This window comes from Dermacentor andersoni, chromosome 3 (assembly GCF_023375885.2).
Source record: "Dermacentor andersoni chromosome 3, qqDerAnde1_hic_scaffold, whole genome shotgun sequence".
NCBI classification, from domain to species: Eukaryota; Metazoa; Arthropoda; class Arachnida; order Ixodida; family Ixodidae; genus Dermacentor; species Dermacentor andersoni.
Genome location: NC_092816.1, coordinates 91609055 through 91635557, shown reverse-complemented (window position 1 = coordinate 91635557; position 26503 = coordinate 91609055).

The following is a 26503-nucleotide window of genomic DNA, read 5'->3' as shown; positions in this document are numbered from 1 at the left end:
GCCATCGACTACCACAAGACCGCAGGGGTTATTTAAGGCCGTCCTGGCCCCCGTGTTAAGCATGTTATGATCGACCTGTCAAGTGCGTGAAAGGTTCAGGCATGCGTTCCCTTGACGAGATAATTGCCCTCTTCCCCGAAAAAGCTTCACCCCTTTACGCCCTGAGCAGACACAAAGGAAAAGACGAAGAGGAGAAGACACGAAGGGCAGGAGCTCGTCGTCTTCTCACCCTAAAAATGGCACTGATACTGCCTCAAGTTCCCCAACTTTTCCTAGAAGACATCCACGATCACAGGACCGCAAGGGGTTATTTAAGGCTGTCCTGTCCTCCGTGGTATTCAAAACCGCTCGCACTCGTATAGTCACAACCACGCACCAATGAAGTCAATACATTCTCTTCTACCGTTTTTTTCATCATCATCAGATGGCCACCTTCGTCGTGATTTCCTTATCTTTGCGGTGAAGACCCACTTCACCTGGTCGAGATCGTATCAGTCTCTTATGTTACCTTTAAGACGACTTTAATGCGAAAGCCCAAGTACCAATGCGTGAAAGACGGACACATGAAGTACACATTCCCCTAAATTTGCTTGGTCTACTTCACATAGCCATCCCTCCCATTTCGCTTATTCATACTCCTAACTCACTTACTCATTCTCTTAATACGCTTAGTGATCCCCTTTAGTTCGCATAGTGTACTTCGCTTAGTAATCCCTCCTAATTCCACCCGCCGTGGTTGCTCAGTGGCTATGGTGTTAGGCTGCTGAGCACGAGGTCGCGGGATCGAATCCCGGCCACGGCGGCCGCATTTCGATGGGGGCGAAATGCGAAAACACCCGTGTACTTAGATTTAGGTGCACGTTAAAGAACCCCAGGTGGTCGAAATTTCCGGAGTCCCCCACTACGGCGTGCCTCATAATCAAAAAGTGGTTTTGGCACGTAAAACCCCATAATTTTTTTTTCCCTCCTAATTCCAAAGGTCGGGGGTTCGAGTTCTACCTAAGGCCGTGGATTCGAGTGCCTTAACTCTATTTTACTTACCTGTTCGTTAATTAACTTGGACTTAACTACCACCAAAGGTGGTAGCTTCTACTCCCACTAATAGTCTAGATTTCAACTCCGACCAAAGCCCGAGGATTTGGTTTCGACCAATGATGGTGGTTCGACTCCCACCACAGGTCGTGGGTTTGTATCCTCAATTATCAACAAGGGTCACGTGTTCGACTCCCAAGAAAGGTGGAGGTTTCGTAGCCTTCTTGTACATTTCATGTTGTCGACGCATTTTCGGTCATTGTTTACTGATTGATGAGACCTATAGGGCTTTCGTCCTAATAAATTCGCACCTTTCTTTAATAAGAAAGAAAGTTCTTATTAATGTTACTTTTAAACTTGTTTTGCGTGTAGAAAAACATGGTACAAGGTGCTTGGAAGGCAGTCACAACCCCGCCTGTGTTTTATTGACAGCCTTACGCGTTCCCATCTTCTTAACAGGCTATCTATCTACGTTTCGTTTAGTTACCTTCTCGGACTTGTGTTTTCTATCCTGTCTGGCGTTCAGCACACGTCTTTAGAGCCCTGGCATTCCGCCAATGTTCGACGGTGCGAGAAGCGACCTCTTAACGAAAGTTGAGCCTGTACGTCTTCTCGGTTGAAGTGCTCCCTTGCGAACGCTTTGCTATTGACGCCACCACCTAAGAAAGTGCGCTTAAAGACGTTGCGCCGGAAGTCTCTGTGCCTCGTGGCCGCTTGCTCTTGGTGGGTCCCGACTCTCACTTGCTTTCAGTTCCTTACAGTCACAACTCTTCTGTACGTGTTGTTCTTTTTCGTTGATAGCACACTTTACTTTCCTTGCTTTTGCAGGAGAAATTATGAGTTTGCCTTTCCTTTATCAGTTTGATTAGCACGTTTCCCGTCAGTGTCTTCCATTGTGCCAGTGCCATTTTGTGCATTGTTCCACTTTTCCCCCTGCATTTGTGAGGTTTATAAACTTCTGCACTGCCTAGATTGGGGCATCCACGAGATAGTTTTCTGAGAAATAAACAAGGACGCATATAGTAAAACCTTTATTGTAGGTGAATGGTAATGCTACTTTTGTTATGGTAAAAAAAGATTACATTTCGGTCAGGTGCTACTGTACACAAAATACGGGATGCAATATTGAAAAATGGCCAGACGAGTGTGAGACAGACCATTGTACTTGCCATAGCTTGACGCAGACGACAGAAGAGCAAACGATGATGCACACGCTAGTCATTTAGCTGCCGTGCCGTAAGCTGGCCGTCGCGCGAATGTCAGTTTGCTGTTTAAAGTGTATGTTCGCGTTCTCATTTCTCCTGCATGCACAGAGCTACTCATATTCTCACCGATAGCCAAGAAGAGCAGCTTTTTCAAGAATTCTGCGTGCAGTAATTAGCTTTATTTAGTTACTTTTATTTTGAGCCTGTTTAAAAATTTTCGTTGAGGGAAGCCCCCAAAATCAGTAGTGGTTCCACAACCATAGACACAGTTTTCAACAAACGTTTGCGAGGGACAAGCGAAATAAACGATAGCCTGCTGCGAGATAGTGACGGCAATTACAAGATTATAAGGGACTCATTCAGGTTCACGTGTAGTGAACACAGTTTCTTCTCGGCCACGTAACTGCTATTGAAGTTCTTTACACCTTTCTTATTAATCACTTCCAGCACCTATGTTCCACATGGTTTCCTTACACCTAATTGTACCATTGGTATCGTTAGAAATAGGAACTTGGTGGATAGCTCTACATGTTACGGAAGCTGCTTCGACATTTCCAGCATTCTGCGCAGATCTACACTAGGAAGTAGATGATAAACTCGATATGCCCGCTGTTTCTTAGAGTTCGATGGATTCTTTTTACTCATTATGTCCTTAAGACCGACCCCAGAAACCTTTCAAATTCACTACCACAATTATCTGGCATGGCCGCACACGGAAAAGATTGTAGTTCTGTGCGGCTACACTGGCAGGAGCGTATAAGCATTCAACGAGGGAGCAAGACAGGAAAGGAAAAGTACACAGTGCCGACAGGCTTGAACCGGCATGACGCGAAGATGTTTGCACAGCCTTTCTGAACAATGCGAAGCTCCTTTTGGGCGTCTTCTGAAAGGGTGGAAAACGCACCGCTGTGTTTAGTGCACACAAAGCCATTGTTCCGGTCTGGGCTGGTGTATTCCCGCAAACTTTCCTGCTGGAGCGGGAAGAAAAAAATATGGCTTGACAGTGCACAATACGAGCCGTCTCGCTATACCAGAAGCTAGCAGTGCTCGATCGATGGCCCTCGAAGAGCGTGAGCATTGAATTTCTAACACAAGGATAGCAGCTGAAGCGGACACGGGCAAGACGCTCCTTTCTTCCGAGCACGTGCAGTGTCCCGCATCTCTTGCCCGCCCGACCCTTCAAAGCCTCCCGCTTCGCCTTATGAAGTGCACTTTGACAACGTAAGAAGTAGAGTCTGTAACAAAATAAAGCAACTTTCTCTTTCCTTGAACGAGCCGGAACGAAATGCGTGACTATTTGTTTGCTTTTCATTAGCCCTCAATAAGTAAAAACATTTCTCGCGAAAACTTGCTTCCCACTTGTGCAGTGTTACAAAATGGTGCACACGCATGAATGCTGCGGATTAAGCTTTAAGGTGTAATGAATGCGCTCCTACCAAAAACTTGAGTATGCCAAAAAGGTCGTTCCAGCTGGTGACCCTTTACTTTTGTTGCCCGTTTTTTTAACGCACTTATCCTAGAACTGTTCGTAGATGGAAATTATGGTCAATCCTGATGCTTCACATATTATCATCGAAGCCATAGCCGGCCAATGAGAAAACTTGTGTCGAGAACGGTGGCAAGTGAGGGGAGTTAGCGTTCGTAATTAAGTTAGGGACTTTAACGTCACCTAGCTTAAATAGCGGTGTACACGAAAAACGGAAAGAAACAAGAATAACGGAATCATGAACACAGCTTAAGAACGCTGGCGGTTAAAAGAGCGAACTGTACCATACCCCTATAATTCTTTTTCAGTAACGGATTGGTAATAATGCACAAGTTATTTCAATGTACCGATGAATTCGTATTCATGATGATGGTATGTCTTTCAAAAAACCAAGAATACTCCGCTCCCGTGACGCCCTGTGTCATTACAACAATAGATATAAAAGCTATCCGCACCTCCGAATATTTCATCATCACGCCTGTGCTGCTTAGGAGCGAGCACGTGATGATTTTGTCACTGAATAAAGTTTATTCTGTTTGTTATGATCATCACGCGCATCAGCTGGAAGTCATGTTTCGGTGAGTGCATTGATAGGAGCGCGGCATGCACTATCATGGATTATAAGTCAGATGTTATTACTGAGCTTTGGAGTAAGGCACTCACTACGGTGAGGGGGCCCCTCGCAATAGTATACGCACTATTTTGTCGGGCCTGCTCACTGCTAAATTGAGGGGACCCAATTTTATTCCATCGCATGTTATGTGCAGACAGCTTTGCTAGTCAGTGGATGGGGGCGGGCCCGTCTCAATGGGACAGTACATTAATACAGTACAGTACAGTTAATATCACTGTAATCGGCGACCTTTATGCTGAAAGGTCCGCCAAAAATACGGCGCCATGCTCCATCCACACATTTAATCTTGGACGTGGTGCTATCGGATACAAATTTCTACAAGTCGGCACGCTACACTTAACGATACGGACAGCTGAACGCAGCAGGTTGCTCCCTGCCATGACTGTCTTCGCGAACCTTCCTGCAAACGTCATCTTGGGGAACGACCATTCGATACATGATGATGTCGTGTTCGCTACTTCACAGGGGCTTATCTACCTCAGCCATCTCGACTTTGGTGCTACCTCAACTAAGAGCATGGGAGGTGATCATTCAAACTGCCACCACACTGAAGAATTGTAGGCTACACGGCCGAAGCTAGGTCATAGGAATCAAGTGGTGGCCGCATGTCGCGAAAAACGAGTCCTGGGGTTTTCCTATAACGAGAGCGTGTCCAAGGCCCAACGGGCACGTACTTGCTATTGTTTTTGCACACCTTTTAAACAAATCGGACAAACAGTTAAATTCGTTCAAAAAGCTCAAATTCTGTACAGTTGCCATCGGAGCAAGAACAAAGGGAACGTCATCTTTTCGTAATCCCTCGCTAGTGGGGCTCCCATTTATTGAGCAACACCCACGCCACTCAACATGGGGGACGCATCGCCAGCAAGCTACGTCCCGAATGATACAACAGCGATTCTGGCGGCCGAAATTGCAAAGCGACATTCGTTTCTACGTTCACCATGCTGACATGTGTCGGCCGTGAAAACAACTGCACGGACACGGGCCGGGACAGAGCAAGTACTGTGTACAACACCATATTGAGAGCAACAACTTACAACTGCTATCATGCAACCTCGCAGAATTTTCGGGCCCGAAAGAACGCTCTCGTTGATTTTGGAGCGCCAAAATGGCGCAGACAAAGGTAGTATGCAACGAAGAGATCACCGCCAATTTCGACCTCCGCGAGGCGCGAAAAAAAATTCAGCAGAATGAGACGTGTTCAATGTTTTGATCGAAAGCTTTGCGAGAAGAACATTTTGTTGTGACCGAACGGCTCGTGATGAACACGGGGTGAGTCGGATGGTCTCGTAAATTAAACCTAGATTGGACGAGAACAACCAGTTTCGTCGTGCAATTGTCACACCTCAAAACAAGAGTACTTACCGTTGAGTGACCATGCTCCGCTTTATCCTGTGCATTCACTGTGTGGCCGAGTTTAAGGCAGAGGAAGCGTTTTTTTTTTCCGTACGAACCCTTATGAAGAGACTGGGCAGCAAGAATTTCATGCAGCCTTTGAAGAAGGTGGGTCCACCAATCAAAGCTGGCTACTAAAGGAGGCAAGGTAGCCACGAAGTTTGGTTCTCATATATATATATATATATATATATATATATATATGCTCAGTTGCGAATTCTGTACATGTCCTCCTGTTCTTTGTTTTTCTCGGAGACGAAACTATATTGTTCAGCAGTGAAGAATAAATAGAACGTTCGCATGCCTTGCCATAGCTTTACAGACGTGTATACTGCCTGATCTTCACTTTTGCTAGTATATACGGAACGCATGCATGCAAAGCAAACGACAGGAGTGCAGTGCAACTGTAGTCATTACTCGTTTAAGAAACATAAAGCGAAAGAAAATGTAAGCTCTATTTCTATATATTAGAATAGAATGGAATTTATTGACAGGAAAGACAGAGAGTTCGACCTGAGCTAGGGCGCTCTAGTCTCTATTCCTAAATTACCGCCTTACAATGTTGAAAAGGCAATCGTAGTGTTAAGGGAGGATTGGTTAGGTTTAAAGAAAGGCCACAAGAGAGGGGTGACGACATCGCCACGAAGTTCTCGCACCGGCTGACCATGACGTCATAGATATCAATGGCGTCTGCTTAGGCATATCGCTTATTTTTTATCGGTAAACAAGGACTATGTACATTATAAAATGAAAGAAGCAATGTGTCAACATTGCAAGCTTAAAGAATTTTTATTGATCCGCAATGCCGCGAATCCGATAAAATCCTTTGAAATCTACGACGGTACGCTAACATAATAGCGCAGTGGTGTTGATGCAAATAAAAAAAAAAAACACGGAACCCACACTTTCATTTTACCTCCTGTAGTCAAGTTATGACTGACAGATTGGCAAAAATGTAGTTCGAACGAAATTCTTGTCTATAGGTAATTACTGTTTCCTATTAGTGTCGCTTTAAGTACGGCAATAAAGAATTCAAAGCGTCCATCCAGGGCTAATGAATTGGTGGAAGTTCTCTGTTTTCCAGCACGCAATTGCGCTGGCGTAGGATCTCACTGGGCCTCTTCAATTTGTCCTCCGGAACTGTCCAGGACTGTCCAAAACTTTCCATACGCAACGCTCATTGGCTGAAAGCACCGTCTAGGGCAGTCCGGGACTGTCAGGGACGGATAATCGAAGAGACCCACTGAGCTACGCCCGGTGCACGAGTTCAGGCGAGTTCCAAGCCGTCGATAAACTAAGTTTCCTGCTGCAGATAAACTGCTTGTAGTTCCGCGGAGAAAATTTTCATACGTTCGCATACCTGTTTTCATTGCAGGCTTACCAATATGTTGCATTGCGGTAGCAGCAGTGTGCTATTCGCTTCCCTCGTGGTGTTCACGCGGTTTGATGGATGACCACAGAATAAGGACAAACGAGCAACCAACTGCCCTGATTTTTTCCTTTGTCGTGATTTTCTACAACCAATTCTGTAGACGTAGACGCGTTTGAGAAATAAAGCACATGTAGAAGTAGCGAATAGAAGGGAAAAACATTTTCCTTCGCCTTAAGCTTTGGTGAGTGTAAAAACCTGTTTTTCTTTTCCAGTAATCTCTCTACTTCTCACCAAGTCATCTTTCTAACAGAACTGGTTGCTCAATTCTGCTCTATGGTCTGCCAGTCAGTGGAAGATAATTTATCTCTCATACAATAAGCTATCTCTATTGAATGGGTACAAACAAAGAAAGCGGTGGAAACGGAGCAAATGGTGCACAAAGGAATCAGCGAAGAAAATATGCGAGGAATACCAATACGTTCGACCAGACAGGCTCACCCGACTTGTCTGAGAAAATTTGTCGTAATGTTTGCATTTTCTTTCACAAAGCGATCTGGTACTAACAGTGGTCGCTCATCAGTCAAAACTTCATTAGATTAGGTATCTTTTTGTGCAGAAATAAGTACGCCTGCGCCAAATAAAGGCTCCATCATTTCCGGCATACCATATATTTCAAATATACATCGTTTTCGAATCAACCAGGAGCACTCGCAATAGTTCAGCGCCTTCTTGTCGTCTCGTGACACAAAGCACCTTCGTGTTATTGTTGATGATTGCGCGTTTCCAATCCCACTCATAGTCGAGCACCGGGTTTGCATTAGCCTTGCGCGCAGACTGTTATTTAGTGTGTGCAGACAACAAAGGCAAGCAGAGACAGCCTATTTCAGTCATTCTCCGCGGAATTCAATAAGCATATCTCACTGCATCAGCCATTTCTTTGGCGAGCCTGTATGCGCGCCATCCTTCTTTCCTCTTTCTTTTTGCAATTATTACCTATTTACCATCACCTTCGTGCTCTGACCGACGCTGGCCTGCTTCCTTTCTTTTTTTTTCGGCATTCAAGCTTTGCAGTGCTTTGCAGTGCTATGGCTCTTGAGGCCGAAAAACCGGTGTTGGCTTGACGCGAAGATGGTCCAAGAAGGCTATGAACCTACGACTTTGGTGGCAGTCACACACACGACCTTTGGTCGGAGTCAAACCAACGACCCTCGGCGTTAATTACGGCGAATATAATCAAGGCAAAGTTGATAAAGATAGCACTAATTAATTCACTCGAACCCACCATCTTTGTTTGGACTTGAACCCACTACCTTTGGTGTGAACGAAGGCGAAGTTAAATTAAGACGACTGAAATAGCACAGGCATCATGGGGTGGTCGAAGTGGTTTCGAGCCCATTTACGTAGGGATAACCAGGTGTCCCTTGAATTTTTTTTATATACATGTGTGTGATGGAGAGGTTGGCATCAAGGATGTTGCCCGCTTCTCCTTCTCTGTTAGGTAATCACTACTGATAAAGAATTCGCCGGCTAAAATATTTAAGTGCTTAGTGCACCACAACCTCCGATACGTTCTCGTGTTTCACGACGACCTGGCGGTTCCTGAAGCTATGCTATCTTCGGAGCTGTTATTGCGCCGCTAATCACATTTACTGTTCACGTATTCCATGAGTCCGTGTTATCCCTTTTTTAGCTTCAGTCAGCGTGTTTTCCCGTTCTATATATGGCAAAAATGGACTGTCTTCACGGGTATCCTGGTCTATCAATTTGGACCAGCACAACGTCATTCCCGTGAACGAGGCAGATTGTTGTCTGGAAAAGGTTATGCAGAACGCAATCTCATCTCTGATTCTGCCCCTGCAAAGTGGGTCGAGAAACGTCCCACGCCCAAATCGTATCTGCACTATGGTCTACTATGGTCGCACACTATGGTCGCATACTTTGGTCGCACGAGGCTGGACAATCTAGCCAATTTGAGTGGATTATTATTTACGGTGTTGCTTTTCTCTGGCACAATCGCCATCATTAATCTTGCTAGAGAGCGAGTGAAAAAGAAAAGGGATGGCAGGAATATCGAAACTACAGCCACATACTGGAGGCATACATCTTATACCTCAGGTAGCCTGAAAGCACCAATATCCATTGTGGTGCAGTGACTGAATCCACCAGCAAGGCGTTAACTCCCACTATGCTTCAAGAACAATTTATGAATAAGCAAAATGGAGGGGGTTAACTACATTACTATACAAATTTAATAAATGAGGCTTACTTTCTTTTTCACTTTTTCTGTCGAAATGTGTGTCTATTTCTTCTACCGTCTTAACGGCTTCACATTCTTCTGTAATTTTTCAGACATGATCGAACTTTGCATGTGGCAAATATAGGCACCACATCGCATCTCACAAATTATGCGTGACAGGGTACACGCTGCGGGCGCTGCGGGCACACAAACATCACGAAAACTCCCAAAACATGTGTCTCCCTTCGTCATGTGACACAACGGCGCATCGAAGCCGTTCGCGAGAATAGCGAAATAATTCGCACATTGTGCCTTTGCACTTGCCTAAGAAGCTGAAGCCAAATGGCAAAAAGAAATGCGCGACCTGTACAAAAGGGGCTATTACTACACTCGAGAAAGGGTGCAGTGTCCGACATTATCATCATCAGCAGCAGCAGCCTGGTTACGCCCACTGCAGGGCAAAGGCCTCTCCCATACTTCTCCAACTGCCCCGGCCATGTACTAATTGTGGCCATGTTGACCCTCCAAACTTCCTAATCTCATCTGCCCACCTAACTTTCTGTCGCCCCCTGCTACGCAACATGTACAGGTGAAATTGCAAAGTAGCCAAGACTGCCTACTCTTAAAAAAATTCATACTGAGAGAAGTTACTAATGTTTTACATTGAAGAGAACTGGTAGCAAAACGATATTACCACTTTAGAAGATTTTCAACCTGGCCTCTCTAATGTTTACTCCACGACATTTTTACCACTCAAGAAAGACAAGGACAAAGAACGCCAGCATGAACAACAATACGGGCGGTAACTAGCACAGTTGCGAGCTACCGCCTGTTTTGTTGTTCGCGTTTTCTTTCCATGCCTTTGTCTTTCATTCGCCGTAAACGTGTGACGTGATAATACAGTTGTCACGCACTCTCTCGCTTTCGCATAACGTGAATGCAAGGAGAATGTAAGCAATGGTTGTATACGTAAGTACTTCTCTGATAAAGCATACAGCACTGAAATGCGCTTTTGTACTGCTATGGCGCGAAGCCCCTGGAAAAACATCGACAGGTCCTGCTGCTCACAGAGCGGTGCGTAGCGTCACCGGACGCCGCACAATGACGACAAATAAGGCATGTAACAGAGCTATGCCTACGAACAATGTCATTGATAGAGAACGACTCAATGCCTTTGCATGCCAGGCTGCTGTCATAGCCTGCCGTCATACATAGAAGTCCGACAAGGTGATAGGTTCACTAAGTTTGCTAGAATCAAATGAGCTTGACCAGAATTGTAAACTGGACACACAGGATAGCGACAGTTCCTGCAGGAGTCTCAACGCGTCGGGGCATCTTGGATTGCAGGTGATTGTAGCTCTGTTCTGCGACTCGTCGTGCTACGTATGGCACCACCAATAAAATTTAGAATGGATGGCCGGTCGTTTTGGCCATTGACCGCTGGTTCACGGCCTTCCTGAATTGCTACAACTTTTATTTGTTTCCTCGTGTGAAGAGACGACAATGATACTTGGCGGTAGCAGCTGCGGTAACAAGGCGAGTGCAGTCTGGTGGTCCCTGTAACAGCTACATATGCAACAAAAAATTATGAAAAAGGGAAACAAGAGCGGTTTATTCTGCTTAGTCATTATAATGTCAGGACTAGGCGGATGCTTCAGGGAAAAGCATTCACACTATCGTACTGTATTTCAGTACTTAAAATTTCTCACATACCTTGCTGCCAAACTCAGTATTCAATCACTCATCAGCGTGGCATTTTGTAGAATCCTTCATGAAAAGAAATTGTGCAATCGTTCGCACGTCAGCATAAATTGTACTATGTAGGACCACGGGAAGAGCAGTGAGTTTTATTTGTGGTAAAAGCAGTCATTGCGATCATTTGTGGATTTGCAGTCGTTTGAGTCTGTGTACGGATCTTTGGGAGATCGGTGAAGTTCTCTTTTTAAAATGAATAATAATGGTTGTACACGTCGTACGCCCTCTGTAATCTTACGAGACGTTCATTTGAGGGATGGCCAACCGTTTGTGCGCAGGTGCGAGTAAGAGCGGGCGCGAGAGAGAATATCTGGGGGCTTTCGCTCCTTTAATATATGACTCTGCCTAGGCACTACGGAGGAGGTTTCTTGGTGCGCGTTGTATTCGTTTGTCCCCAGACATGCCGGCATTCCGGAGTGCTGTCGAGTTTGTTTACGCTCAGCCGCTGGCTGCCCGCGCGGTGAGGCAGTGGGCGCGGACGCCCCTTGGTGATCGCTGTGTCTAAAGGGACAATGTTCTGACTGGTGTTCTATAAGTAGCGGGTCGCTTTTTTTCGTCGCGACGATAGATTGGATTATTTACAAACACTGCTACAGGAGGATACATGTTACCGGCAAACGGAGGCGTCAGGAGAGCACCTGAGGTTATAATAAAGCAGGCGGCGCCGGATCTCCAGGACACCCTAGGGGTAGCGGGGGAATCAAAGCTGGAAGCAGAGCGGCCCCTGGGTAGGGGCCGCGGAGGCCGAAGCATGCCAGGGGGTGTTCGCATAAGAGAAACTGTCTGTCCGCGATAGCGGACAGCCGATCTTATACACCTCTGGCACGCGCAGGCCTTGGCGATCTCCAAGCCACGGACCAGTTCGGGTTCTAGCTTTGGTGTCCCCATTGCCGCTTCGATGTCCTGGAGGCCCCGCCAATAATGCGAAATAATGACACCTTGTTACAATTAGTAGAAAGCCCGATTGAATAAATATAATTATGTCCAGCCGCCAACCTGTGACGCTAAGTTCAGCACTACCGCGCCCCACGACTTTTTTCAATACATGAGGCCCGGGCTCTACTAGGGTCGCTACTTGTCCTACAGAAACATCTGCGATGTTATTTACAAGGTACACTGCCGTAAGGCGCGAGAAAGCTATGATCCGCCACGACTGACTTAGTACGAGCACCGCAGGTGTAGCCAGCCTGTCCGACACAGCGGTCGCCAAATCGGGCGTCAGTGCCCACTGCTTCACCTATTTTACAGCGCCGGCAGCCAGCGTCCGAGCGTAAACGAACACGACCACAGTATGCGCGATGCCGGCACGCCTAGGGACAAACGCCTACAACACGCGCTATAGATATATGAAACCCATTCTGTAGTGCCTAGGCAGAGTCATATATTCAAGGAGCCAAAGCCCCCAGATTTTCTCTCTCGCTGCCGCTCTTACTCGCACCTGTGCACAAACGGATGGGAATCTCTCAAATGAACGTCTCGTCTGTAATCTTGACTTCAACGCAGTGCCAAGGGGTCAGTCAAGTGTGAGCTCTTCAAATACATTGAATTACGATGTCGTTGTGCTCCTGTGTGTAGTCATAACTTGCCACGACGCTTAGATGAGCTTAATTATGTTTTTTTGTTCGGTAATCACTCGCAGATTTGACTACAGTTTCCGCCTTTCGAGAAGCCAGGATAGAAAAGAATAAAGAAAAATAAAACCAGCACAAATGAGAACGAGATTTCTCGATTCCCGTTAGAGATAGATAAGTGAATCAATAGTCGGTCACGCTCATTTCACTTTTGCTGCGGTTTTGTTTCCTGCGAATAGTGAGGTGTGCTCCTCTGACAGAATTTTACCCACCTTCCTTCGGACCTTTGTAATGGGCCTCTTTACTACTGGCTCTGGCTCGCCTTTGTAGCTGCTGTGTTAGGCTTGCCTTTAGCAAGGATTAAGTCGGCAGCTGAGTGTGGTGTGGGAGGGCAGCTCGAGGACGCGCGGAGTTGTCGTCGAAAGTTTTCTAAATGCGCCTCGCCGCGAAGAAACAACACTTAACGAAGGTAAATAAACTGGAGCGCCACAGCAGTGTGAGCACGTCGAAATGCTGCGACCGGTCAACGGCAGCCTAGGGCGTTCTGGGTAATCAAATAAAGTCTTCTCGGAAGCCAATGAGGCGAAGCGATCTTCTTTCTCGTCTTTTTCTCCCCGTCTTCGCAACCTTATTTTTTTTCTAGACCCTAATGCTCCTCACCTACTGAGAAAAACTTCTTAGTTCTTCTTTACTTATGTGCCTCCATTCTTGGCTATGGCTCCAGTGGCCGGTGCAGCCATCTTTTCCTTTGTCTGTTGCGCGACTCTCAGAACTTGTCTTTATAGAAGTTCCGGGCACTTTGTCTTGATCTTTCTGGCCGAACTTTTCGCTTCTATGTGTAGCTTTCTCTCCGCTCGGCAAGTTTTCTCTGGGGTCTCGCTCACGCGCTGCGCAATTCAGCGCTTCCACGCAGGTGGACCCGGCGCAAAGGAATTCTGGGATGCGACGGCAAGTTCTCTGACTCGTTCGCCGTTCCGCTGCCCTCGAGAGTCCAGCTGTAAATTCTCTTTAGTGGTCTCCTTGAGAAGGCTCTCGTATATTGTCGCTGTCATTCTGCCTGTTGGTTGTCTTTTTTTCTCTTCACCTGACCTGTCGTTTGAGCTCAAATGGAGGACACCACTGAAATGTGCTATCCTTATGTAGCATAGAGGTCATTATGATCCGAATTATAGTGACAACACTGCAGAAGCGAGCAGTGTTGAAACCTACTGAACATGTGACAAACAGAATACGCAAGAGAATTTGAATGGGTGAATCTTTGAGCAGAAACAAATTTCCTTTAACTATTCCGCCAGTTCAACTACGTTCCTACTTTGGCTTGTCATTTCCTTATTTATTTCTGACTTTCAGACAATGTTCAAGTTTTCCAATCAACTTCTTACTGATGCAGTTGGTGCTGCGAAATTCGTTGTAAGCTGCTGCCATTTTAAGTAACTGAGTCGCCAAGATTCTGCATCACTAATGGCATTATTAAAGTTTCATAAAAACCAAAGGTGGCACGAGAACAAAGCAGTGTGAGAAAAAAAGCGCATCCGGGTTGCTTCACTGGCCCTTCAAGCATTTCTTTTCTTTTGGCTTGCGGTAGCTACCCAAGGTAACTGCACCTGCCTGTTTTCATACAAGTGTGCCGAGCTTGGCCTGTACGAACTGCTCAAAGTGTCCTTTCAAGCAGCCACATTTCTTTGCATCGTCTTCGAACATACTAAAAATCGGAATAACATGACTGGTGCAATAAAAACCTTTATGTAGAACTACCACCGAAGGTATCAGTGATGTCAGCCCATATTCAGAATTAAACAAAACATGCAAAACATTCAGACCGAAATGTAATATCGTTGGCTGCAGCTCTCTATACATAGGCACGTTTCATTGTAAACGGTTTTAAACCTAAGTTTCAGGTCACAAAAGTATCTTCAAAACTCGTATAGCAAAACTGCGCGACAAATAATTGACGCATTTCACATTAACATATTAGGAGAGTCTTGTGTTAGCCAAGCATCAATATCACTGTTAGAAAGCGAATTTCAAGATCTCTGCACGTGTGTCAATATCAAGTAGTGCCTTCTCTTCGTTAGTTTTGGTGGCTTTCCTACCTTCTGATATGTGTAACTAATCGTGTTTAGACCATGTCATTTTCCCTTGCTACAGGTTTTGCAATCACTATTTACTATATGCTGATCATTTTAATAAAGATGCAGTTGATAGCGCTCGTGCTGTCTTCTTCTAGTCTTCGGCCCTGCCACTTCACGCTACAAACGAAGAATATGTTACCATACCAACTCACGCAACCATGCATTCTTTTGCAACACAAACTAATCTAGGCTTCTTGCAATAACAAAACCGAGCACTTGAGGCAATAGTTAACAAAGGAAGCGTATAATGCACAAACCGTACTACAATTACCATAAATTGCTAAACAAGAGCTTGTACATAAAAACTAATACTTGGGGTTTCCCGCCGATGTATTTAAAAATAATCATTTACTAACTAGGCACTGAACTAAACATAGTACATGCACTTTTAAAAATAAAATTGTAATGGTTGCGGCTGCAGGCCTTTATTCAACCGAACGAAAATTAGCAGAAAGCGCTGAAATCAGAAAGCGCGTGGACTTGTCCAAGTTTTCTTTATATAGATATACAGTATGATAGCGCATCTTAGCGAAGATTGCGCATTTCAACCTTCTAATTCTTTTCTGGGTTCTAAGATGCAACGTTTTTCGGGGTTATTTTATGATACCTCCTAATGCCACGCATCGTTGTTGTATATGAACATGCGTGTTGCTCTTATAAAACTTGATTTGTTAAGACAGCACTTTTGGTGTCCTTTTTACCGTCGCTTTTCGCTCGTATTTCAAGTATGCGATTGTTCCAAGTAGTATAGCTTCCTCCCCAAAGGCAAGTAAGCCACGACCGAGAACAAGATACCAAAGATTTAAAGGGAGTTGGTCAAAGAGTTCATCTACCAAGTAATTATTCATGCTTCTAACGTTGTTAAATTCTGGACTTCCAGCGCAAAAATTTAAAAAGGAAATGACAGAATTGGAAATATTTATTGAGTCCGGAACATATATTCAACTTTGTTAACATGCTTTCTTTTCGTTAGTCCTTCCCAGTCGGCACGTTGAGTTCCAAGACATTTTCTCTCGTATTGCATAAGAATACGCCCCAAAGCACAATGTGATATATATATATATATATATATATATATATATATATATATATATATATATATATATATATATATGTTTAACTGCTGTTGCGTGATTTCTGTGGTGGTGTTATTTAGTTTGTAGACCGCATTGGCTTTACTACTGTGATTTACTACATTGGCTTTACTACTGTGAGGCAGTTTTGCAACCTCTGTATATTTAATCCAAGCGTCTGATATCAAATTTCCCTTGGAAGGTAGCTCCTCCGCATGCCGTTTAGTGTGCTTTAGTGTTGTCCTAAAATTCGAGATCTGCGCGAAACTCGAGGTCTTACTCGCCGAGTTGAGCAAAGAGTGACTTCCATCGGTCAGGAGAACGCGGAGGAGGAAATCTGAAGAGAAAAAGATAGATTAACAACATTTAGCTATATTACCAAATTATATCAAAATCGGAGGCGAGTATTACCACCGCCTCACCCTAAACTGAACAGACCTGAGTCCGTTACTTGGAGGCGACTACAAACAGAAAGTTATACGAGTCCCGTGCAACTAAAAACTTTCTACCCCGATATATACTACAGCGACATGTGCAAGCTATGCAAGTCTGTTGGAACCACCCTTCAACACATGTCGTGGGGATGTGAAATATACCAAAATAAAATGGCAGTCTCCCCGGAAAATCTACGGGCGCGGTGGTCGGCCGTGCTGCTCAGCTCAGAACTCCAAGACCAACTTTGGGCCGTTCAGCGAGCTAAGGAAGCCGCACGAAAGCAGCAGCTTCCAGTGGCCATCTAGGCGGCCCCAGGCCCGGGCCTCCCGATCGCCGGATTCCAAATAATTTTATCACATCATCACCCTCAAAGTTTCAAGAATCCAAGAAGAGTTCTGCGACGAAGTCCTCAATGAATTACTAAATAAATAATTTGCTATGTTGAATTTTGATAAATTGTTCAAAAGATGATTAACCAAGAAAAGAAAGAGAATTTAGTGTGACAGCAGCAAGCTGTCACAGCGTACACCGATATTGCTGCTGTCGTAACTGGAACTGGTAGAACCAACGTGAGGTTATCCAATGCATTGCCGCTTTTGACATCAGTCGCAATTGATTATGTTCTTTTTTTTCAATTAATCAATAATATGAAGAAGTCACTAACCGTAATCGTGGTACTTTTGCACTTTTTTTTATTCTCGTTATCGCTCTTCTTGCCATTCTTGTCTTTCATGGATAGCGAATGTCCCTGTGCACGTCTATTTTTGACCCGTCGTGTTTCCAGGGCACGCGTGTTCGTGTTCATGAGTGCCGTGATTGGAACCTCTTTTCCACGTGCCCAGTAACCATTGAAATTTATGAGCTGCCAGGAATTTCGACAAACACGAAGTTCCTAATGGGCCCCCTGTGCATGGTAAACGAATCTTTTTACGTTCCACCACTGTCGCAATGCGACCGATGCGGACGGAAATCGAACCCCGACATCGTACCTAGCAGACAATACCAGAACGGCTAGACCACCGTCGCCGGTGTGAGCATGATATTTTTTTAACTTTTTTTCTCTGCCTATTCCTCAGATAATTGCATTGACCCACTACGTGGAACTGGACCAGAAGCACTGCTGTGACAGGGCAATTCGTTAAGGGGGAAGTGTGCGGTGTATAAAACGGGGTTTTACACTTGACTTTGACCAGTTGCCTTCACCCAAATAGATCACGTTCCCATGACGCCCAAACAAAAAGGACGTTCCACGTCCGCCGCCAAGGTCTGTGAATGGTGGCGCTGGCTAACACCCCCAGGGTTTTACTAGGGCACATAAATACCACGGAGAAAGACATATAGGAGGTGAAACTCCCGTCAGCGCGAGCGAGCGCGGGCGACCAGATAAAGTCACAATTGTTGCATGCGCCGACGCTACCCTATGCAGTGGCGGCACCATGCGGCGCGTCGTAGAAGCCGCAGCGGAAAAAAAAAAAAAGCAGCGCCCGGCAGGCGGCTCGGCTGCTCCGGCAGCTCCGGCGCTCCTCCGGCGGCGCCCGCTCAAAGCAGACGACAAGCAGACGACACGGGTGTTTGCTTCAGCGGGCCCGCCGTAACGTTCTTAGGGATTTATTTCGAAAAAAAAATTACCGTAATTTTTCTAGTGTGACTGTAAAGTAAGAAAAAAATATTTTGCGTTGGTATATATGCACTCTTCATTCATGAATAACAAAAATAAAAAAGGAAATATACTTATCAGAATTAAAAATTTGATGCATTTTTATGCACATAGTTCAAGGCTCTGAAAATCCCCACGCGAGAATATTTCGCAAGCCTCAAATGTTCTTGCTCTTACACTAATACGTACGTCCATAGCGTAATCGAACTGCGTAGGTGCGCGCACTCAAGAAAACTGTTTTGTTGTGTGCCCATCAAAAAAAGCAACACGTGTGGCAAACTTCCGCTAATCTTCCTCTTATCGCCAAGCAGCTAGGGCAACTAGTTTTCGCGAGTCTTAAAAAAAAGAAAAGGAACGGAAACACATGCACGGCGGCATCCTTCCTACGCGCACCCCTGTGAGCACTAGAGCGAGAAACAAGCGGTCGCCCTTTGAGCGATTAGGAACGAGATAGCCATCAGTTTCGCAAGCGCAAAAAGCCGAAAACCGCCCGCCACGGAGCAAGATAGGCCTGGCTACAACCAGAAGCTACGTATCATCTTATAGCTGTCATGGAAAACGCGTTTTAATTTTTACTGTGCTCAAATGGCTGAAGCGTAGCAGCAGTTGCTCTTCGGGCTACAAGCGGTAAAGAAGCGCGCGAGAGTGCCCTCAGTAGAACTCAGGCGCGCGCGGCCGAACGGGAGCAACACGCTCGACCGGTTGCCCTGGCAACCGAAACGGCGGTAATTTCTTCCCATGCCGCCAGGTGCCGCCAGCATGAAAATATACCCGCGGGCTTGTGACCTTTTCTGGTCGCCGCAAACAGCGGAGTTTCCACTCCTAAATAATTCTTGCTCCGTGATAAATACCCAAGAAAGTGGAGAGGGAAACGACGCCGCAGTAGCTCAATTGGTAGAGCATCGCACGCGAATTGCGAAGGTTGTGGGTTTGGTTCCCACGTGCGGCAAGTTTTTTCATGCACTTTAATTTCAATTAATTTATTGTTTCTTTATTTCATTTATTAAGCACAAGTAATTTCCCCTATGTCTTCTTTTGTGTCAGTGTTTGTTGGCTTCTTATATCATCATAGTTGATAGCGATCCGACGCTGATGGATAAGGTGCTAAAGAGCGATAAGGGCTTATATTGCTCAGCTCAATTACGATAATATCAACAACACTGATAACGGTTGATAAGGGTCGCATCAAGTGCGATATGGTTGATAATGATTGATAAGAGTTGATGAGGGTCGGAACATGTTTGATGAAGTTGATAAGGACAGGTAAGTGTTGATAAGGATCGGATCGAGAACGATAATGCTGACAACGACTGATAAGGGTTGATAAGCTTTATACTAGTCAGATCAAGTTTCATAAGATTGATAATGACACCAGGCTGCACGGAGATTAGTAAGTGGCACAATGCTTACGCCTACTTAGACCGCTCCCAGTGGACTTCCTGCGAGATTTCTTGCTCGCTACAGTACACTGTTTTCCTATTTAATTATATTTTAACCAATAATTGTGGAGAATGATGTTTTCTTATGTGTAAAGCAGCCGCATGTATTTCCTGCTAAAATTTCGTAGGAAAATGTCCAAGCACCTGCGTGACGGGCATGACTGCACCAAGGCATTGAAGATGACCTCAAAATTTTTAGTGTTCTCACACAATTTTCTTAACTGAGCTTTTGCATGAATCCACATTTAGGCTACAGATGAAGAGGCAGTTGTTATGCTAAAGGCCACGTAGATTTATGACTCCATTAATCGTTTTATAGGTCCCGCACGGGACATTCGATTTGTCTCTGAGGCCAGAACTTCTATAGCAGCTGATGCCACGAGCGAAATTACGCAGGGCCACTTACGATATCTTAGAGGCCTAATTTTCTCTGTGCATTTGCAGTGCTACTATGAAGGACACTTGGCGCCTCCGATATATAATGTGAGCCACTGCGTATACTTGGTGGCGTTGTCGCTGCGACGTCGCTTTTCGCCTTGAAGTTATCGACGTTGTGCACGCCTTTTAACCCAAGGCTCTTAATTTCGGCTCATCCTCTGTTGTTGCTATCTGCCAAGTTAGAAGCATTTCATCATCATTGTCATTTACGCCCCTTTTCAGCCGCCAACGCTGTTTTCACGCGAATGACAACGAAGGATTGCACGCAAATACATGGCCACCTTGTCAAGGACAATTTCTTATGCAACGTGCGTAATTTGATGCACGTGTACTACATTATTTGCCGGTCTGGTAAACGGAATACAAGCATAGATGCCACTGCTCTCGGAGTTTGTGAAGAGTGCAATAACTTGAACTAATTGCCGACTCAGAACGCGGCTTCCGAAAAAGAACATTTTGCGTTAATCAGCTAACTTCTCTTTTGTAGCGTGCCTGAACTGTCGAACATTGCTTGACTGGCCGTAAACATACTATTATATCCTGGCATGTTCTCCGTAGACACTTGCATAAAGTAACTGATCTAAATTCGGAAAAGATCCGATATCTTGTTTAAGCATGTGATTACGTACTATTAGATATGTTTTTACTAGTGTGCTTGCACAGCCTATGGAAAGCTCGTACGCCAGACCTAACTGCACACATGTGTTTTCTCAAAAGTACTTTTCTTTCAAATGATTATGCAGTAAAAGTACATTTACGATAAAAATTATTGTCAGCCGGACTGGTGTACACTTTTGATTAGGGGTTAATTTATTCTTTGAAGTTTTTGTTGGGATCGAAGGTGTTACTTTCCATGACAACAATATTCACCGTTATCAGACATGCAATAATAGCTGTAGGATTTATAGAAAAGCTGATCAAATCCCGGCCGCGGTGGCCGCATTTCAATAGAGGTGAGATGAAACAATGCCCGTGTATCGCGCATTGGATCAACCTATAAAAAAAAAAGCTGGTCAAAACTAATCCAGGGTTTCCCATTACATCGTGTCATTTGCACCTAAAACCCCACAAAAAGAGAAAGAGAGGAAGGAGAGGCATTGGGCATTTAATTCAGCGCAAAGCATAGAGAGCCATTTTTCTGAAAAAAAAAAACAAAGCCGCGGATGGGTACCAAGTGTATACGGACATGCATTAGGGGACGGCAGAGAGTAACTAATGTAATTAAAATAGAAACTTTACAGGCATAGTGTGGCTTTGGCTGGAATCAACTCTAAGCGCTTTTTCTAACCCGGAACAAGGAAAGCTCTATACACCACGCAATCTTCATTTTTTAATTTTTTGTGTTTTCATCGTTTTTCCATACGTGAATTCTTCCGCCGCCGCTGTTTGCCAGGTCAACCTTCAGGACAAGAAGTGATTGTGACTGAAATAAACAAAAAAAAGGGGGGGGGGGCGCAAGAACAAAAAAAAAAATGAATGGCGACGTGTGAACATAAGGTGGAACAAAATAATAGGAAGTGGAACAAACGAAAAGAAATATGATAGGCACTGGGGGGTGGGAAATGTCAAATAGCGTCCTTCTTTTATGGCGCTTCGACATGTGGCACTCGTCTAGCGGATGACCCAGAAATTTCAATATACGACCCCGCAGTCAGCCATTTGAGTATTTTCGTAAAAGCAGAAGAAAGAGAACGCCCAAGTCATCCCGCCATAAAAACCTGACATAGCGTCGGAGTGACGACAATGAAAAAAGGAAACGAATATGAATGCAATGCTACAGCAACTGCATTTGCTTTTAGAAGGTGCACGGAGTCTTTTTTGGGTAACATGAATCTCCGGAGCCTTTACAAAGTAGAGTAAAGCGTCAACCAAGGAAAAGCGGTCGCAAGGAGCTCGCCTTTAGAACTCATTGAAAAGAAGACCGGAGTGCATCTAGCAGACCTTGCATACGCATGCGTAACTCAAACGGTATCAAGTATTCATGTGCTCTCAACGTGGTCGCTGCTTCTTCGTAGACTTTGTTCCTGAGTGGTAGATAGCGGAAATCGATTTCTAAAGCAGTGTAACTGCACGCAGGGTTGCCAGTGACGACGGTGAACGAGATCGGTCCACCAGAATGAACATCAGGAGGAAAATAGCGCGCAGAGGACAACGTACCCCAATCTCACAAGATCTCTGAAAGTTTTGCCCGCAGAGAATGTAAAAAGAGAAAGCAGCCCCACTAATTCATTATGCATACCTGCATGTGCCAGACAAAGCAGCACCGTTGCGTCGCAATGACCTTGTTGAAGGTAATTCGCTAAGTGTGGAGGAAGAAAAGTATTGATGACACTTTATGAAGTAACAGATACTTATCTCACATTCACCTTAATTCTGGACAACACTTTAAGTCCAAAGTAAAGCATGTTTTTCATTTGTAGAAGGGACAGAGGTAGACAAACATTGGAAATAAAGTTATATGCACTAAGGCAAGAGAAAAGCGTGGAGCTGCGCCGGCCATGTGATTCATAAGATTGATAACCGGTGGAACATTAGAGTTACAAAAAAGGTGCCAATGGAAGGCAAGCGCAGTCGAGCACTGCAGCAAACTAGGTGGGTGATGAAATTGGGACATTTGCAGGCGCAAGTTGACAGCAGCTAGCGCAACACAGAGGTAATCGGAGATCGCAGAGAGAGGACTTCGTCCTGCAGTGGACATAAACTTTGGCTGGTAATGATGATGACATTGACCCCCTGATTTACCGAAGGGAATTGTCACACTTCCATTTATTTCGGCACTTCAGGTTACTCCTACTAGGGGAAATAACAATGACTCAGCGAAAGCCTATTCGCATAGCACTGCGAAATGGTTTTGCACTCCTACCGGATGCAAGCTGCGTCAATTCGCCTATGGTCACAAGCTGCCTGCCAATCGTATTGGCAGGATACGCATAAATACAGATATCTTCGCGCATGCAATACAGTCCAATATATACATACATATATATATATATATATATATATATATATATAGAGAGAGAGAGAGAGAGAGAGAGAGAGAGAGACGGCGAGGTCGGCCTGAGCTAAGCTATAGCTTTCTCTCCTTCTACTATGTAGACGGAGCGAAAAGGACTGATGAATGACGATGGTGGTGGGAGAAGGATGTTTGGACATACAATTCAATTACGTTGTGGCCACTCTAAACCCAGGCGTCTAGCCCAGTGGGTTGTAGAGAGGCTATACTTCGGCGCATGCAGCGGAAGGCCGAGCGGCGGAACTAATTAAGCTTAATGTAAGTTGAGAGGTGGTTACTACCACGGGCCTGTACATCTGTGAACCGTCGTGCTGAAGACAGAAGAGTCCTTGATGTAAACGAAACGTCAGGATAGCTGCTGTAAGAAGTTGCACGAATATATGCCGGAGAGAATCTTCATTCTGTTTTCCCTATGTACTAAGCAGCGCACACGAAAGCTCATTACATTTTTGGCATTGTTCCCTATTGTCAATATTGGTTTCTTGCCTAAATTTCAGCGTCTGTAACACTGAAACTATTGTCAGCATACATTTCGACTGAAGCACCTCCTTATTTGGTCTCATCTATGGCCACTAGGTCCTGTGATAAACCACCAGGTTTTCCAGCAAATAATTATGTCACATTTATCTGACTTTGCTCCGTTCTGGTTCTTCGTGCAGCAGTGGAGTAAAGATGTTGTTTCATGTTTTTTCAATATAACACTTACTTCGTTATATAAAGCTGCGGCACGCAATATAGCATATAATACTTACACTACATTTCGACACCTTTTTACACTATACGGCTGGGTTTGATAGCTTCGAATCTAGCTTCATCAGAAAATGCTGCGCAAACTTAAAAGGGACATAAGCGAACGAAACTACAACATGCTGCACGAGATTCCATGCAATGAACTACCGAGGCACACCAGTTTGCTGAAGTTCTGAGAGAGCACCTTCTGTCCTCGTAAGATTTCATTTGCTCTCGAAGTCGGGAATGCAAATAGGCAAGATATGCAGCACTGTTTCAATGCAGAATCGCAAATAAAACAAATGATATGACTAACACGCAAAAGCTAACAATATCGCCATTGCAGAAATCTAAAAGAAAGAAGCTCCAATAGAAAAGTGTAAAATAAAAACAGTTCGCTTCTATACCACCACAATATCAGAACTTCTTGTTTCCCGTTGTTTGCCTGAACGTATTGTGTGCCCATCTCAGAATGTATCGCCACTTTCAAAAAGCTGCAGCACATAATACTGAAACCTATACATTTTTCTAGATTGCAAGCAACAGTCGACAACATGCCCGAGGGTCGGGCGTGGCATTGAAAGCAGGAAGTAAAGCATAAAAAAGTATAAGAGACAACTAATGAGTGCCAATGCTCAGTTTCAAACACCAGACCGTATGAAGAATAATTAGGTCCACGCTTTAAAAAATTGCCTCTTTTCCGAAGCAAAAATCGTGCGACATCTGCAAACAGCATGGCCCGTACTCTCACAAAGAACAGGCTTATAGAAAGCACATAAATCTATTTTGTTAGCCCTAGCTAACAAAACGTCACGGAAAAGTCAGTTGTGGAAGTTCTCACGGAACCGCGTGTGCTGTGAGAACCGAGAAATTACAGTACCGGGATAGCATTCTTGCGAAGAGGAGAGCATGCGTATCAAACAATCTGCCTGTAGATGCTATTTATCAGCATTTCCTTTTTTCTGCTTCTTTTTCGAGCTCTCCTTCTCAGCTGTTGCCCACAATGTTTGGAAATGCGCAAGAAATTAAGAATTGCTGAGCCCTGGATAACATGCAGGCAAAATAAAGTGGACTCAAATGCCTAATGCAGTTGTAGTTGGTACTTCGTCCTTAAACATGGCACACACCCGCAACAACCTTTAGTTCAAGTATCAGGTTGCAGGAGTTATCAGGTACACGAAAGTACAGAAAAACCCAACGTACCTTACTAAAACGCGGTTTCACCCTAAATGCGAAGTATCGATTCCGATAGCAGATTAGTATAAAGCTATATGAACTAAAGATATTAGTTTTATCGGCGGTGTAAATTTGCAGACACTCGCTTACAACCTAATTACCAAGCATGGTGTCAGCACGCAGAAGCAAAGATGATCATGCCCCACTCGATGAGCGCGGAGTCGCTGCAAAACGCTTGACACTGTGTGAGCAAGCGCGGAAGCAGCAGCGAGTGAAGTGACTCTCATGCGCTCTATCGCTTCAACGCAAGAGCCGCGAGAACACAGCGCGCACAAAGGCAGGAGTCGTCTGCACATCCCTTTCAAAGTCGTGCGCGGCCGTGCAAAGTACACACTTCTTGGTGGAGTCGAAGCCGCGCCCTGCCTCCCGTGCTGCCTGCCAGCGTTCCTCCATATATGGCGCACGAGATAGAGCCGCAATCGTCAGTTCCCCTTGCGCCCGGCCGGCAAATCTACAGTTGGCGTCGCAATGCACGCAGTGCATGGCTGCAAGTTTCTGGCTGTATGCTTCCGCATGACCCAAGGTGGACACAACAGGTGAATGATATTAAAATGAAAATCGCCAGATCCATTCGTGTAATCTATGGTATCAGGCGTCTTCTTATACAACAAGCTAAGAAACAATTATATTTTGCTCTCGTCCATTTCCATCTTGTTTACTGTAGCCTAGTATGGCGTATGTGCAATAAAATTGATTTCTTCAAATAGTTTCCCCTTCAAAAAAGAGTCCTACGAGCGTTGTGTGCTGGCCCAGGAGTCGAAGCAAATGTTTTCGAGAGTTGTCAAAGAGACCAGAATTTTCGTTATCTTATTTCGTTGCTGACAATCATCACTTTATTGCGAATGTTATTAATCATTTGTTGATATAAAGGGTGTGGCAAAAGTTTTCGCACTCAAATAAAAACTTATAAATATGCTTGCTGTAACGAAATCGCTTTTATGTTAATCTAATGTGTTATGTTTTACGCACGCAAATCTAAGCCTAATTTTCCAAACCTCCACGTGGATATACAGATGTAAGTATTGAGTCGCTTAAGGGACGCGTCGATGGTGGTACGGATAGGCTGCGTCTAATTCACTCCGTCCTTTTTTTTTTAATGTCTGACGAAGAGCAGCCAAACTGCGCTGAGGAGTAGAGCAGACTGTGATTTTTAACACAGAACAGACTGAACAGTCAAGTGGGTTTAGATCCTGGCTATTGGGTGCCATTCTGAAACAGAAATAAAACCACGGAAGTTTTCTGTGCACCATTGCTGCACCACCTTCATCGTGTTAGCCGCGGCAGAATCCTACTGATACCTCCAACGGTTTCCGAAGTTCGATTCCGCCTAAGGCAGGAGCTCCTTCTCTAGGACATCTCCCAGTTAAATTGCGTTGTTCAGTTTGCCTCGCAGCTCCGAAGAAACAGCGGCATCTCTCCATCGGAAGTGATTGCCCTAAAAACCATCACTGATTGAGGGTGACAAATCCTTGAGGCAATCCCTCTACTAACGTTGGCTTCTTTTGAGGTTTTCTGTCTTCTGCCTATTGTGTGGTTGTGTAAACACTGCTTGATATTGAGCACTGCCTCGTCCATGAAGAGAATGCTGCGTTGAAGTTCCGCGCTACCAAAGCGTTTGAGCGGGCCCTTGCATTTCCCGATCCTGGGCTTTTTGACATTCGCTGT